This window comes from Erpetoichthys calabaricus, chromosome 2 (genome assembly GCF_900747795.2).
Source record: "Erpetoichthys calabaricus chromosome 2, fErpCal1.3, whole genome shotgun sequence".
Classification (NCBI taxonomy): Eukaryota; Metazoa; Chordata; class Cladistia; order Polypteriformes; family Polypteridae; genus Erpetoichthys; species Erpetoichthys calabaricus.
This window is the reverse complement of record NC_041395.2, coordinates 15,869,752-15,887,372: the sequence shown is the minus strand read 5'-3', so window position 1 is coordinate 15,887,372 and position 17,621 is coordinate 15,869,752. Positions and strand designations below refer to the sequence as shown.

General features: G+C 42.0%; 1 long non-coding RNA gene across 1 annotated transcript in view; it reads right to left on the bottom strand.

Annotated features, from left to right (window-relative positions):
• LOC127526808 (uncharacterized) overlaps nt 1–10,124 on the bottom strand; it is a 96,656-nt gene extending 86,532 nt beyond the window's left edge. The window contains exon 1 of the long non-coding RNA XR_007934244.1: nt 9,900–10,124. This is a non-coding gene — a long non-coding RNA (uncharacterized LOC127526808). The remainder of the gene's footprint in view (nt 1–9,899) is intronic.
• Between the last annotated feature and the right edge of the window lie 7,497 nt (nt 10,125–17,621).

Genomic DNA, 17,621 nt, shown 5'->3' with positions numbered 1-17,621 from the left:
GAACCTCCACCAAATTTGACAGTAGGTAGCAGGTGTTTTCTTGGTATGCGGTATTCTTCTTCCGCCATGCAAAGCTCTTTTTGTTCTGACGAAATAACTCCATTTTTGTCTCATCAGTCCAAAGCACTTTGTTCCAAAATGAATCTGGCTTGTCTAAATGAGCATTGGCATACAACAAGCGACTCTGTTTGTGGTGTGAGTGCAGAAAGGGCTTCTTTCTCATCACCCTGCCATACAGATGTTCTTTGTGCAAATTGCGCTGAATTGTAGAACGATGTACAAATACACCATCTGCAGCAAGATGTTCTTGCAGGTCTTTAGAGGTGATCTATGGGTTGTCTGTAACCATTCTCACAATCCTGCCCATATGCCGCTCCTGTATTTTTCATGACCTGCCAGACCTGCTGGGTTAAACAGCAACTGTGCCTGTGGCCTTCCATTTCCTGATTCCATTCCTTACAGTTGAAACTGACAATTTAAACCTCTGAGATGGCTTTTTGTAGCCTTCCCCTAAACCAGGAGACTCAACAATCTTTGTGTTCAGATCTTTGGAGAGTTGCTTTGAGGATCCCATGCTGTCACTCTTCAGAGGAGAGTCAAAGGGAAGGAAGCACAACTTGCAATTGACCACCTTAAATACCTTTATATCTCATGATTGGACACACCTGTCTATGAAGTTCAAGGCGTAACGAGCTCATCCAACCAATTTGGTGTTACAGGTAATCAGCATTGAGCAGTGACAGGCATTCAAATCAGCAAAATGACAAGGGGACTCACATTTGTGCACAGCCAGTTTTTCACATTTGATTTAATTTCATACAACTAAATACTGCTTCACTAAAAATCTTTGTTCGGGAAAACACTGCAGTACTCAGATGTTCCTAGGAAATGAAAGACATACCACTGTTACCTTTAATGTTGAAAGGAGAGTCAATTAGTATGCAGGTTGAGAGGGGTTCACAAACTTTTCATATGACTGTAGATAGATAGATAGATAGATAGATAGATAGATAGATAGATAGATGAAAAATCCAGCATGATAGCAGTAATGTCGTCAGGTTCTAGCTGTGGATCAGTTACTGCTTTTACTTTCATTTATTAATAATACTACTACTACTAATAATAATAATAATTCTTTTCATTTATATAGGTTTGAGGTTATCTACTTGTTTCTTTTACTTTATAAATCATTTGGTTAATCAAATTACTTGTCTTAATTACCTTATTTTATTATGCAATCCATTTTCATTAACGTTATGATATGGGTGTGTTTTATGTTATTTCCTCATCTCCTGGAGGCACTATATGATAGATAGATAGATAGATAGATAGATAGATAGATAGATAGATAGATAGATAGATAGATAGATAGATAGATAGATAGATTTATTTGCCCTCAGCAAGGAATTTAGCCTTTTCCGAAGCTTTTTAAATAAAAAAATACATAAATAGGTAGATAAATAAGTTAAATAAATAAATAAATGACATAAATTAAATAGGGCGGCACGGTGGCGCAGTGGGTAGCGCTGCTGCCTCGCAGTTGGGTGATCTGGGGACCTGGGTTCGCTTCCCGGGTCCTCCCTGCGTGGAGTTTGCATGTTCTCCCTGTGTCTGCGTGGGTTTCCTCCGGGCGCTCCGGTTTCCTCCCACAGTCCAAAGACATGCAGGTTAGGTGGATTGGCGATTCTAAATTGGCCCTAGTGTGTGTTTGGTGTGTGGGTGTGTTTGTTTGTGTCCTGCGGTGGGTTGGCACCATGCCCAGGATTGTTTCCTGCCTTGTGCCCTGTGTTGGCTGGGATTGGCTCCAGCAGACCCCCGTGACCCTGTGTTCGGATTCAGTGGGTTGGAAGATGGATGGATGGATGGCATAAATTAAATAAAGAAATAAATGGCATAAAATAAATAAATAAATAAATTAACCCTTTAATATAAACAAAGATGAACATTAAAAAGAAAGAGAGCTTCTGACTTGGCAATGCCAGTCCCAGTGTGGCACTATACAGGTGTATTGCTGTTGGTATGTCGGAGCCCCCCGTTGAGTTTTTTGACACCCTTCTGATGATTTGTTGGCTGAAAGTCTTCAGTGTTAGTGTATCACAGAGAGCATTAAGACCCCTTCACTTTCTGCCCACAAAATTGTGCTTTAGATTTAACTTTAAATGGATACGTTTGAGGGCGGCACGGTGGCGCAGTGGGTAGCACTGCTGCCTCGTAGTTAGGAGATTCAGATTCACTTCCCGGGTCCTCCCTGCCTGGAGTTTGCATGTTCTCCCCGTGTCTGCGTGGGTTTCCTCCCACACTCCAAAGACATGCAGGTTAGGTGCATTGGCAATTCTAAATTGTCCGTAGTGTGTGCTTGGTGTGTGTGTTTGTGTGTGTGTGTGTGTGTGTGTGCACGCCCTGCGGTGGGCTGGCGCTCTGTCAGGGTTTATTTCCTGCCTTGCACCCCGTGTTGGCTGGGATTGGCTCCAGCAGACCCCATGACCCTGTAGTTAGGATATAGCGGGTTGGATAATGGATGGATGGATAAATTTGCCATTCTCGCCCATAAATCTACATCCATCAGAAAGACACTGAAATCTGTCGTTTGCTGTGTCCTTCCAGATTGTGTTCAGGTGTGTCCCTTTTTGCTTTAATTCTCCTTGAGATGCGTCAACAACTTGATTGGAGCCCACCTGTGGTGAGCTGAACTTGATTGGACGTTATTAAGAAAGGCACACATGTACTTTATATATGGGCCTACGATTTGCAAAAACTAAGTTATGAAATCCAAGGATCTCTCTGTAGACCTCCATGATCAAATGGTAGTAGTGAGGCAGAGACCAGGACTTTGGGATAAAACCATGTAGTGAAACCGTTCATGAAGGTCCTTGGTTAAGAAGGTGACCCAGAAACTAATGGTCACTCTTATAGTGCTTTGGAAATCCTCTGCTAAAATGGGTGAATCAGTCAGAAGGACAGCAGCTAGGAGTTTGCCAAATGACATTTAAAGGACTCTGAGAGCATTGAGGGAAAACTCACTTTGGTCTGATGAGACAAAAATTGAACTCTTTGGGCAGAACTCCAGTCTCTGTGTCTGGTGAAGACCAAGCACTGCTCATCACCTGCCTGATACCACCCTAAGAGTGAAGCAGAGTGGTGGCAGCACCATGCTGCGGGAGGCAGTGACAGGTAGACTGGTCAGAGCTGAGGGAAGGAAGAATGCGGCCAAATTTGTCCACAAGGGGATATTTTGCTTTTTACAGAAGCTCTTTAAATAAATAAATAAATCAACACACTTTAGTCTGAACAAATACCAGAACAACTAAAAGGCAAGATAATTAAAACAAAAGAAAAATTCTCACTTGGTTGTCACAGTCCATGTGGGCGCTATACAGACATATTTCTTTTGGTATGTTGGAGCCCCCCCGTCATATTTCTTGACCTACTTTTGCTGAATGATACATTGGCTGAAAGTCCTCAGTGTTGCTGTGTCACAGAGAGGATGTGCAGCAGTGTTCATAATGACACTCAGTTTTGTCTTCATTCTCTCCTTTGCTATGACCTCCAGGGGGTCCAGAGTGCGCCCCATAACTGAGCCTGCCCTTTTAATCAGCTTGTTGACTTGGTGGGCCTCTCTTGCAGTGATGTTAGCAGTCCAGCCCACCACACTGGCCATCACAAAGTTGTGAAGGATGTAACGTCCCACATTAACCCCTTAACCACCCTCTGCCGGATATATCCGGCACCGTTGTTTTATTGCTAACGCCATACTGCCGGAATTATCCGGCACATTTGCCTGTGGGTATATGAATGCCTGGCAAGTAGTACAACTGACGGTTTGGCGTGGGTATTATTACTACGTTGTATTTCGACAACTCTGCGCTTGTATTGGCCGGTCATGTGACGTGATTCGCATGTAACAGCTGTGAATATGGCGAAACGTAAACTGACTTCAAGTGAGGCTTTGCAGGCGATTTTGGACAGTTCTGATCATGATTGTAGCAGTTCTGAAGAAGATTTTAGTGACAGTGATGAGCAGCAACGTGCGCTGCATGATACTGTGAATGAAGAGGCATCGGATGACGGCGCTGAGTGGGTGTATCCCCAGCATCTCAGCTGGGCTGCTGCCCGTGGTGAACTACCTTTTCTGCATTCGTTTGAGGGAACGTGTGGCTTTACTGTTGATGTAAACAATTACACTGCTGAGCAGTTTTATGAGCTGTTTGTGTCACCTGATTTGATCAGACATTTTGTTCATCAGACAAATCTGTATGCAGCACAGTTTATTGAGAAAAATCCCAATTTACCTCCACATTCCCGTGTTCGTGCTTGGTTTGACACTGATGAAAACGAAATGAAAAAATTCATTGGGATTTTGATGTTGATGGGAATAATCAGAAAACCAGATATTGAGATGTACTGGTCTACAGATCCTATGTATGCAACACCTATTTTTGCAGCTGTCATGACACGTAACCGATTCTCTTTGCTGCTGAAATTCTTTCATTTGAATGACAACAGAAATGAGCCAGATAAGAAAGATCCAAACCGCGACCACTTGTTCAAGCTACGTCCTTTGATTGATCATTTATTTGAAGCATTTCAGTTGCCCTACATGCCAGGACCGTCAGTTGCAGTTGATGAAAGTTTATTGTTGTGGAAGGGCCGCTTACAGTTTCGACAGTATCTACCATTGAAAAGGGCACGGTTTGGTATCAAGATGTTTTGCTTAGCTGAGAATTCACGTTACATTTATAGATTTCATGTATACACTGGCAAAGAGGATCCTATGAGTAGTATTTCAGCAGTGTTGCCAGATGAATGTAAGGACTTTGGACTTTCAGAAAAACGCTGTCGTGTCTGTTCAAAGAAGGGTCAGCGTAGAGACGTCAAGACCTTCTGCTCAAAGTGTCCCAGCAATCCAGGACTTTGTGCAGTTCCCTGCTTTGGCCTGTGGCACAGCAAACTCAAATACTGGGAATGAAACTATGATTGACTGAACTACTTTTGACTTTTGAATTACTTTTGACTGTTCCGTTTTGTAGTAGACAATAAATCCAGAAGCCTGAGAAAAGGTACATTTTGTGTTTTATTATGTGTTTGCCCATTTCTAGAACTTGCACAACATTTAGTGGTCAATACTGCTTGAATAAATGTAAAAAATGTAAAAAAAAATGTAAAAAAGTAAAAAAACAAAAATTGTTCAGATTTTGCCTTGCGTGGGGAATATTTAGGGAGTTGGCGGTTAGAGGGTTAAAGGGGCAGAGTCTCCTAAGTAAGAAGAGGCTGCTCTGCTTTTTCATCTGTCGTTCCTCTGTGTTCTGAGACCAGTCTAACCTGTCATTAATGTGGACCCTCAAGTGCTTGTAGGATTGGACCACCTCTCCACTCCTTGAATAGTGACTGATGTGTTCTGTCCCAACAGCTTTGGGCTCAGTGCAGGTGCCACATTTACAGGGCACACTCATTATAGCAGGGTCACTTTTATGTTGTCAATTAACGTAGCACACCCATATTTGAAAATTTTTTTCAGGGGGCACTACTAAGACAAATACATTCGTGGTTAAAACATGCAGACTCCATACAAGCAGTGTTGTATTTAAAACCCTGAATTCTGGATCAATGGCGCTGACCACCTGTGCCACAATAGCACCCAATCTTTAAACTGCCATACTACCCTGGGGGGATTGTGCGGTGGATTTTGAGGTGGGGAAAAACATCTGCAGAACAAGTCACACAAAGGCAATCAAAACTTTGATTAAACTTTAATTTGCCTAACCTCATTTCTGGTTAAAAGAAATAATTATCTGGATTTTAATTTATTTGATCTCCACTAATTAGTAATACTCCCAGCTTCATCACTTCACTTTTCTTTTAATTAATGGCTTTTTGACTTTGCAGAAATGTCCAATACATTACAGGTACAAAGCGAGGGGTCAGCCCTCTTTTATAACCTATTTCAGAAGGTTGCTGATTTGTTTCTGCACATCCTTACGTGATTTTATTACAGTTCCACAGTTCCCCTTTACATTTATTGCTCAGCTGATCATCACAGCCTCATTTCAAATCAGATTTTTACCTACAGGTACCACCGTTTTGTGTTCATTTTTCATGACAGCAAGCATTTTGTGTTTAACTGGTGGCAGTGGTTCCTTCCTTCCTTCATACCTGACCACCAACGTCACAATATGTGGCATCGCTACACGATCATCATAGAAATCTGCATCATTTAGCATCCAAAGTTTCACACTTTGCAAGGCAACTTTGTCCTGGGACATCTGCAAGGTTAAGAAACCATAACTCTAAGAAGAACACACAAAGAGAGATCCGACACCTCATCGTGCTCCTTGGTAAAGACAGGCCCGAGATGGTGAAGGAGCTACATCTAGATTATAAAAGAAACTCCTTATTGTCAACAAAAAGAAAAAGCTGCCAAGACTGCGAGAGAAAGCTGGACAGTGAATACCAAAAAACAAAGAGCAACACACCTGCATTGTTAATCTCTTCTCGTACACAGCAAATATAGCAGACACCTCAGTACTTACAAAGGGACTCTCATTCTGTCCTGGACAGGCAATCGATTAAATCAGACTCTGCAGTGATACAAGGGGTGACCCAAAAATAACTATCTGGAGGCTAGAGATTTTGTTAGTTCCAACGTTTGCCACCAGGTGCATGTACTAGACTACACCTCTGCATCATTTGGCCAAGTGGCATCCTTGGAGTGCAGTGCAGAGAAAACGACCCGAGTTGTGGCGATCAGGCAAGTGGCTTCTGCATCACAACAACACTCCCACCCAGACAGCATTTGAGTGTGCAGCCGTTTCTTACGAAAAACGGGATGATAATGGTCCACCCTCACTCCTCGGACCTCGCACCCTGCGGTTTTGTCTTATTTCCAAGAATGAAGAGGGACCTTAAAGGAAAGCATTTTCAGGATGTAGAGGAGGTCAAGAAGCAAACAACAGAGGCACTGAAGGCTAGATAGATAGATAGATAGATAGATAGATAGATAGATAGATAGATAGATAGATAGATAGATAGATAGATAGATAGATAGATAGATAGATAGATAGATAGATAGATAGATAGATAGATAGATAGATGTGAAAGGAACTATATAATAGATAGATAGATAGATAGATAGATAGATAGATAGATAGATAGATAGATAGATAGATAGATAGATAGATAGATAGATAGATAGATAGATAGATAGATAGATAGATAGATAGATAGATAGATAGATAGATAGATAGATAGATAGATAGATAGATGCTTTATTAATCCCAAGGGGAAATTCACATACTCCAGCAGCAGCATACTGATAAAGAACAATATTAAATTAAAGAGTGATAACAACACAGTGCAAGTTAAAAAGTGCAAGATGGAGAGTGCGAGGCAAGTATCGCAGTCAATAACTTTGTATAATGTTAACGTTTACTCCAATCCCCCCCCCCAGCGTGGAATTGAAGAGTCACATAGTTTGGGGGAGGAACGATCTCCTCAGTCTGTCAGTGGAGCAGGACGGTGACAGCAGTCTGTCACTGAAGCTGTTCTTCTGTCTGGAGATGATACTGTTCAGTAGATGCAGTGGATTCTCCATGATTGACAGGAGCCTTCTCAGCGCCCGTCGCTCTGCCACAGATGTCAAACTGTCCAGCTCCATACCTACAACAGAGCCTGCCTTCCTCACCAGTTTGTCCAGGCGTGAGGCGTCCCTCTTCTTTATGCTGCCTCCCCAGCTCACCACTGCGTAGAAGAGGGCTCTCGCCACAACCGTCTAATAGAACATCTGCAGCATCTTATTGCAGATGTTGAAGGACGCCAGCCTTCTAAGGAAGTATAGTCGGCTCTCTCCTCTCTTGCACAGAGCATCAGTATTGGCAGTCCAGTCCAGTTTATCATCCAGCTGCACTCCCAGGTATTTATAGGTCTGCAACCTCTGCACACAGTCACCTCTGATGATCACGGGGTCCATGAGGGGCCTGGGTCTCCTAAAATCCACCACCAGCTCTTTGGTTTCACTGGTGTTCAGTTGTAGGTGGTTTGAGTCGCACCATTTAACAAAGTCCTTGATTAGGTTCCTATACTCCTCCTCCTGCCCACTCCTGATGCAGCCCACGATAGTAGTGTTGTCAGCGAACTTTTGCACGTGGCAGGACTCCGAGTTGTATTGGAAGTCCAATGTATATAGGCTGAACAGGACCGAAGATAGCACAGTCCCTTGCGGCGCTCCTGTGCTGCTGACCACAATGTCAGACCTGCAGTTCCCGAGACGCACATACTGAGGTCTGTCTGTAAGATAGTCCACGATCCATGCCACCAGGTATGAATCTACACCCATCTCTGTCAGCTTGTCCCTAAGGAGCAGAGGTTGGATGTTGTTGAAGGGTTAGGATTAGGGTTAGGGTTAGGTCTCTATCACTTTTGCAAGAGTTTCAGAACAGTTTTGAACAATGGAAAAAAGTATGAGGGGCCAAACAGGCCATAAATCAAACATTTTTGTATTAAAGCTATTGGTTGTATGTATGAACACTATTGGTTTATGAATAATTACTATAGGTTTGCGTGCATACTTAATCGATCTGCATGTGAACAATACTGGTTTCACTCATATGAACTATATTGGTTTGTGTCCGTATATTATTAGTTTGTGCATGAGCTATATCTGTTTGTATATGCATAGCACTGGTTCGCATATGAATTATATTGACTTGCGTGTATATATCACTGGTTCCAGTACGTTTGTTATTGGTTTGTGAGTGAACTGCATCGGTTTAGGCTTGCATGTTATCTGTTTGTGTATGAACAATATTGGCTTGCGTTCTGTGCCGGTCTAACAATGGATTTGTGTATGCACTATATTGGTTTCATGCACGTCTTCGTGTGGGTAACGTGTCGGTTTTGTGCTTGAACTCTATTGGTTGTATGTGCGTACTATGTCGGTTTCTCGTACGAAACATACTAGTTATACGTGCGCACCCATCATAACTTTGTGTATGAACTATATCGGTTCTGCATGCAAACTATATTGGTTGTTCATGTGATCTTCAGCAGAAATAGGAGGGCCAGGAAACAGGAACTCAAGGGCCGGTACAGTCTTGGAGTATGCAGAGAAGTGGGGAGGAGAGGGCCTCTCTGGCAATGTCTTAAATTGGTTTGAATCCTACCTGGCAGGGAGAAAATTCTTTGTTAGTTGTGGTAATTACAACTCAAAGACACATGATATCTTATATGGTGTTCCACAAGGCTCTATTCTGGGTCCGCTGCTCTTCTGAATCTTTATGCTTCTGTTAGGTCAGATTATCTCGGGACATAACGTGAGCTACCACAGCTATGCTGATGACACACAGCTGTATTTATCAATTGCACCTGATGACTCCGATTCTCTTGATTCACTAACACAATGTCTGACTTGTACCTCAGAATGGATGAATAGTAACTTTCTCAAGCTAAATAAAGAGAAAACTGAAATTTTAGTGATTGGCAATAATGGATACAATGAGTTTATTAGAAATAAACTGGATACATTAGGATTAAAAGTCAAGACGAAGGTAAAAAGCTTAGAGGTAACTGTTGACTGTAATCTATATTTTAAATCGCATATTAATCAGATCACTAGGACAGCATTTTTTCACTTAAGAAACATAGCAAAAGTTAGACCTCTTATATCATTGAAAGATGCTGAGAAATTAGTTCACGCGTTTGTTTTCAGTCGACTAGATTACTGTAACGCACTCCTCTCAGGACTACCCAAAAAAGACATCAATCATTTGCAACTAGTGCAGAATGCAGCTGCTAGAATCTTAACCAGGAAAAGAAAATCCGAGCACATCTCTCCAGTTTTGATGTCACTACACTGGTTACCTGTGTCATTCAGGATTGACTCACGCTATGCCCTGAGATAATCTGACCTAACGGAAGCATGTAGATTGAGAAGAGCAGCGGACCCAGGATAGAGGCTTGTGGAACACCATATAGAATATCAGGGGTCTTTGAGTTGTAATTACCACAACTAACAAAGAATTTTCTCCCTGCCAGGTAGGATTCAAACCAATTTAAGACCCTGCCAGAGAGGCCCACCCATTGACTAAGGCAATTTCTAAGAATATTGTGATCAATGGTATCAATTGCGGCACTCAGATCTAAGAGGATCTTAAAGGCCCGTTGAGGAAGTGATGGCATCTCTGGGGCCGGAACCGGACGTGATGTTGCTGGGACTGGAAATGATGTCATCTCTGGGGCCAGAAGTGACATCATCGAGTGTGCCGAACCTGGTGGGATTTCCTGGGAATGGTCTGCAAGTAACTGAGAAAGACAGTCAGCCCACCTCGCCACCCCCTGGTGGGAGGTGGTATTACAATTACTCAGGCCATTTAGCTGCCGCCTAATAGCACGTGTGTGACAACCCTTGAGTCTGTAATGAACACAAGGCTGAAGTTAGGTACGTATTCCACCAACTTTATCTTGTGTGACTGTACTTTTTCACACAGTTTTTGCAAACTAGGAACTTATTGTAAAGGTAAAATATTCTATATTTATGGCTGACGCCTTTACATTTCTTATACCCAGCGATCCCGCACCGTGCCACCGAGATGGGTGAAGTGACTTGCTCCTGGTCACGCAGTGTCTGTATCAGGACTTGAACGCAGCAACGCGTCTCAGGGAGAGTGTTTTGAGTGTGATTCAATTTTGGAAATGTTCTGAGAAATATACAATTTTTAAAAAACAAATTCACACATTATACACTTCACGTCGGCATTTTGTCAGTATTATAACAAGAAAAAAGTTTCTGTTTTAGTAATGTGTTCAACATTTCTTGCCTCACATTTCCTGTGATCCTACATTTTCCCAAATTGTTGTAGACACGGAACACAAATGACATGCACGTGTTCTAAATAAGGATATACTGTATTATTTACCCTGTACAACTCCAGGCACCTCACACGCAGATAAGGACCCTTGGCTTGAGCTGGGAGAACTTTTTGTCCGATCTGAGCTCCGTCAAGTGAGACAGCAGGCTGCTTGTTGCTTGCGCTGATCGACGCATTTGCGAAAACAAAAGATGCTGAATGGAGAGGTGCGAAGGGATTTAAGGTGGGCCGGGATTATGAGTTTTTTCGTAGGCTTTGGTAATTCTAGTGTTAAATGTGTGAGCCCCTGAGATCTGAATTGATCCCTCATAGAAACCTTAGAAGCATATAAATCACCTGTCAGCCGCAAGTCAATGACAGTTTTCCAACATTGATTCTAACCTATCTTTACCTAAATGACATAATTACAAAAGTAATCAGCAAGTGATCACTAATCCTTGTCGCCTAAGGAGCTCTAGTTATAGATAATCAGTCCAGCACAGAAATTCAATATCTTTCCACCACTTATAAGGATGTCGGTGTATTTTTGCCCTTCCTTGGGTCTGCATCATTTTCTATATGAACAATGAGCTCCGCGTGTGAGACTGGGTGGTCCCTTTGTGACAGGCGTCTGGTCACCCTTACAGGTTATCTAACCCTAGACACCATTCAAATATCCGACTACGCCACCCAATTTTTATTAAGAGACGGGGAACTCTTGAGATTTACAGAAAAGAGCACGCAGGTTTCTTTAAATTGGGCGGTGAGTAAACACACAATGAAAGACACGGCAGCAATTTCAGGAAAAGCAACAGTAACTTGTATTATAAGACAAGACAATATACAGTACACCGAAAAGATAAAAGAATATACAAATCTAACGATATCAGAAACAAAAACTCTTTTTTAAAAAGAAAACCATACAGCCCACTCTCTAAACGTCCGTTAAAAACATAAAGTGGAGGATACAACCTGTAGTGCTGCAGTGGCCATTTTTTGCGCTGTGTTACCCCAACAATCACCCAACTGTCCACAGAAGCACTCTGCTCACCGGATGCTTGTTTCCTAACAGAAGTTGTTGTGCCAAATTGTCAAATTCCTGTCAGCATCTCTTCTTCGTGGAGTGAGCGTTCTCTTTTTTTCCACTTTGGGCTCCTTGTGTTGACTGAGGCACGCCTCGCTTCTCGTTTGTCAGCTTCACTCGGTCCTTTCGTGAGTCTTCCCCCTCTTTCTGGACCCACAACCAGCATCCCTCTGGTAGAACCATCTCTTCATCCGTGGAGGCAGGTGTTGCCGTCTCTGTGCCTTGCGTCATACCAGCCACTTATCCTTGTCTGCCTGTGAGCTCCTGTGTTTGGTGTGAGTGGACTTGGTAGTGGACCGTCCCTCACCCCCTCCCTTCTACTGCCCAGATGTATAAATCTCCTTCAGTCCCTGCCTAGATCAACATGATGATGGATTAAACAATGGCACGTGTCAATTTCCTGACCTGGACAAATGATGTAAACACAAGTTAAACAAAACATTTTGTTGCCAACTACCAAAGAGAACACATCTGCTGATGATACCTCAATGCACCCTGACATGTTCATTTTCAAGCCATGTAAATACAAACATTTTCCAAGGAAGGAGGCAGTTCTGTTATCACAATATTGAACTGTATGCATGTTTAAGCAGGTGACTCTTTTGCAGGACAGCAATTATCAACATCCTGTAGACAACCATCATAATAATCAGTAACGGGATTATTCAGGAAATTCACCTTTCAACTTATCACCCCGGGCAGCACAGTGGCGCAGTGGTAGTGCTGCTGCCTCACAGTAAGGAGACCTGGGTTCACTTCTTGGGTCCTTCCAGCGTGGAGTTTGCATGTTCTCCCCGTGTCTGCATGGGTTTCTGTCCAAAGAAATACAGGTTAGGTGCACTGGTGATCCTAAATTGTCCCTGGTGTGTGCTTGGTGTGTGTGTGTGTGTGTGTGTGTGTCCTGCGGTGGGCTGGCGCCCTGCCTGGGGTTTGTTCCTGCTTTGCGCCCTGGGATTGGCTCCAGAATACCCCTGTGACCCTGTAGTTAGGATATAGTGGGTTGGAGAATGACTGACTGACTTATCACTCCAGTCCCAGCAATGAGTGCCTATTGCCCCTTCATCTACTGTCTTTTAAATATAATATTTAAAGGTTTCTTTGCCTAAGAGAAAAAAGAAACCACACAGTTTACAAAAAATGTTCCCCTCTGACACCTTTACTAGTTGAAAATCTCCAACAAGGTTAAATTTTTTTACATATTCACACAAACAACAGGCAAAGTGTTTCTCTCCACAAGTGAAAGACGCATTGAAGCAAACCTAACATCTACCAGGACACATTCCAACGGCACGGCATGCGTCTTGTCCTTCACACTCCTCCTGTGGAGCAGCCTTGGAACAGGAGATAGATAGATAGATAGATAGATAGATAGATAGATAGATAGATAGATAGATAGATAGATAGATAGATAGATAGATAGATAGATAGATAGATAGATAGATAGATAGATAGATAGATAGATAGATAGATAGATAGATAGATAGATAGATAGGAAAGGCTCTAGATAGATAGATAGATAGATAGATAGATAGATAGATAGATAGATAGATAGATAGATAGATAGATAGATAGATAGATAGATAGATAGATAGATAGATAGATAGATAGATAGATAGATAGATAGATAGATAGATAGGAAAGGCTCTAGATAGATAGATAGATAGATAGATAGATAGATAGATAGATAGATAGATAGATAGATAGATAGATAGATAGATAGATAGATAGATAGATAGATAGATAGATAGATACATACATACATACATACATACATACATACATACATAGAAACAGTTAGGTCCATAAATATTTGGACAGAGACAACTTTTTTCTAATTTTGGTTCTGTACATGACCACAATGAATTTTAAATGAAACAACTCCGATGCAGTTGAAGTGCAAACTTTCAGCTTTAATTCAGTGGGGTGAACAAAACGATTGCATAAAATTGTGAGGCAACTAAAGCATTTTATTAACACAATCCCTTTATTTCAGGGGCTCAAAAGTAATTGGACAAATTAAATGACTGGAAATCAAATGTTCATTTCTAATACTTGGTTGAAAACCCTTTGCTGGCAATGACAGCCTGAAGTCTTGAACTCCTGGACATCACCAGATGTTGGGTTTCCTCCTTTTTAATGCTCTGTCAGGCCTTTACTGCAGCGGCTTTCAGTTGCTGTTTGTTTGTGGGCCTTTCTGTCTGAAGTTTAGTCTTCAACAAGTGAAATGCCTGCTCAATTGGGTTAAGATCAGGTGACTGACTTGGCCATTCAAAGAATTTTCCACTTCTTTGCTTTAATAAACTCCTGGGTTGCTTTGGCTGTATGTTTTAGGTCATTGTCCATCTGTATCATGAAATGCCGCCCAATCAATTTGACACTGTATTTAGCTGGATTTGAGCAGACAGTATGTCTCTGAACACCTCAGAATTCATTCAGCTGCTTCTGTCCTGTGTCACATCATCAATAAACACTAGTGTCCCAGTGCAACTGGCAGCCATGCACGCCCAAGCCATCACACTGCCTCCACCGTGTTTTACAGATGAGGTGGTATGCTTTGGATAATGAGCTGTTCCCTGCCTTCTCCATACTTTTTTCTTGCCATCATTCTGGTAGAGGTTGATCTTGGTTTCATCTGTCTAAGGAATGTTTTTCCAGAACTGTGTTGGCTTTTTTAGATGTTCTTTAGCAAAGTCCAATCTAGCCTTTCTATTCTTGAGACTTATGAGTGGCTTGCACCTTGCAGTGCACCCTCTGTATTTACTTTCATGCAGTCTTCTCTTTATGGTAGACTTGGATATCGATACGCCAACCCCCTGGAGAATGGTGTTCACTTGGTTGGCTATTGTGAAGGGGTTTGTCTTCATCGTGGAAATGATTCTGCGATCATCCACCACTGTTGTCTTCTGTGGATGTCCAGGTCTTTTTGCGTTGCTGAGTTCACCAGTGCTTGCTTTCTTTCTCAGGATGTACCAAACTGTAGATTTTGCCACTCGTAATATTGTAGCAATTTCTCAGATGGGTTTTTTCTCTTTTCGCAGCTTAAGGATGGCTTCTTTCACCTGCATGGAGAGCTCCTTTGACCGCATGTTGTCTGTTCACAGCAAAATCTTCCACATGCAAGCACCACACCTCAAATCAACTCCAGGCCTTTTATCTGCTTAATTGATAATGACATAATGACGGACTTGTCCACACCTGCCCATGAAATAGCCTTTGAGTCAATTGTCCAATTACTTTTGAGCCCCTGAAATGAAGGGATTGTGTTAAAAAATACTTTAGTTGCCTCACATTTTTATGCAATAGTTTTGTTCACCCCACTGAATTAAAGCTGAAAGTCTGCACTTCAACTGCATCATTTAAAATTCATTGTGGTAATGTACAGAACCAAAATTAGAAAAAAGTTGTCACTGTCCAAATATTTATGGACCTAACTGTAGATAGATAGATAGATAGATAGATAGATAGATAGATAGATAGATAGATAGATAGATAGGAAAGGCTCTGTATAGTAGATAGATAGATAGATAGATAGATAGATAGATAGATAGATAGATAGATAGATAGATAGATAGATAGATAGATAGATAGATAGATAGATAGATAGATAGATAGATCTTTATTTGTACCCATGGGGAAAGTTCCTTTTTACAGAAATCCTTTAAATAAATGAACACACTCATACACACACATTTTGGTCTAAACACACACCAGAATGACTACAAAGTTTAAAAATAGAGTTAAACTGCCAGTCCTAGTGAGGCGCTACGCAGGCTTTATGCTGTTGTTATAACGGAGCCCCCTGTAGTGTTTCCTGACACACTTCTGCTGATTAGTTTGTTGGCTGAGAGTCCTCAGTGCTGGTTTGTCACCGAGATGATGTGCGGTTTTGTTCTCCTTCTACGTCTTTTTTTCCAGCCACTGCCTTTATAGAACAGTAGCACAAGGCTAATAGTTATCCACCAATGAAACTTAAAGATAAGATAAGATGAGATGCCTTTATTATTTTCGTCCAAATACTGTACCATGAAATGTCATTTGGAGCAGATTCCAGGTGAAGACTCCTGAGGTTTGTCCACACACCACCATGTCAAAGTAGAGACTCCAGCAAAAGTAAATTAATAATTGGAATCAATTACTTTAATAATCTTTTTTTTGTGTGTGTAGAACGGCACACTTTTTGTCCTTTAGCACAAGATCATTGTTTTTTTCTGATTTCTCAGCCGAATGCACATCTCTGTCAGGTTTCTCTCGGCTTACTTTCTATGGCGATGTAGCTTTGATGCCTAACAGGTATATGAGAACGAATGTGAAATCTTACAACATTTCGAGTTTGCATCTTTCTCCAGCATATTGTTTGACTTTGTTCTTTGTAATTAATATTCAGACAACAGGCAATGCATGCTTACTGCTCCACTTCGACAAACTTGATGTGTAGGCTGCTGTGTTGCCATGGCAACACCTGCAGATGGGGGTCACTGCACTTCCACTTCTTTTGGTTAGACGGCTCCTTAGTTTTACGGTCGCCGGCCAATGGATGAATCTGTCATAATGTCTCAAGGTCAAAGATGTGCTCTTTCCTTTCCCGAATAAAGAAGATATTTTGTGAAATTACGCCAGTGAGCAAGGAATCTGAGCAGGCAGCTACAAATCAGTCAGAAAGTAGTGTAGAAGAAGTGGTCAGGCAATCGCTGTGAAAAGGATTTATTGTCAAATGCGATTCGGGTTATAGATGAAATGGACATTTGAGTTTCAGAACATCTGCTAGAGAGGGACTCTCTAAACCTCCGAATTATTAAGTCTGTTGGCAAAGATAAATTGATACCATCAACCTCACAGCCCTGAAGCCAGGCTCAGATGTGTTTCTAGGCCTTGAATAAACAAAAAGGAGGAAACCCTGAAAAAGGAAGCAGAGATGTAACTGCTTAACATGGCGTTCTGAGCAAATTTTTTTAACTATTAAAAAATAAAACAGAAAATGAAGTCTTCAACAGTTTACAGCAATATAAATAGGACACTCCTGGTGCTTTTTTATCTTTGTCATGGATGGATCCATTCCCTTACCATGGTCAGAGCGATCCCTATCTCGGCTATGGGTGGGCATGATGGCAGCTCTGGTACCCTGTAACTAGCACCTCAGCAACAATGGATGGAAATCCTTTACCCGGCTTGGAGGCCAGCATAGTGGATGAACAACAAGAGTAGAGAAGCATCCCAAATGGGATCGTTAGCAGACCCTTTCCTGGTCAGGAGGCCAGAAGAAATAGTAGGGAGCATTTGGAGGCTGCCTGGCATGCTGAGATTGTGTATCCCATACACTTGGTGCTATCCCTTGTGGTGAGCCCCATTATGAATGTCTGCAGGGCAGCATGGGAATTGTGGTTCCATAGGGCTGCCAAGTTCTGTTGTGTGGAGGCAACCAAAGGGGCTGTCAGAAGATTCATCATTTCTTCCAGGATGGTTCCCCCTGACCCAGAAGTACTTCCCAGGGAGATAGATTTTGGCAACCAAAGTACTCCCTTAGTTTAAAAGGGAGCCCTCCACTTTACTCAGGGATGTTGGAGTCGGGTCAGGAGGAAAGACAAAGCTCACCCGTCTTCTCTCCATACCCTCCTCTTCATCCATGCCAGGGAGGAATGAATGGATTTGGAAAAGAAGTTAGACCAAGAAAAGTAAAAGAGAATAAGTTGTGAAAGAGACCT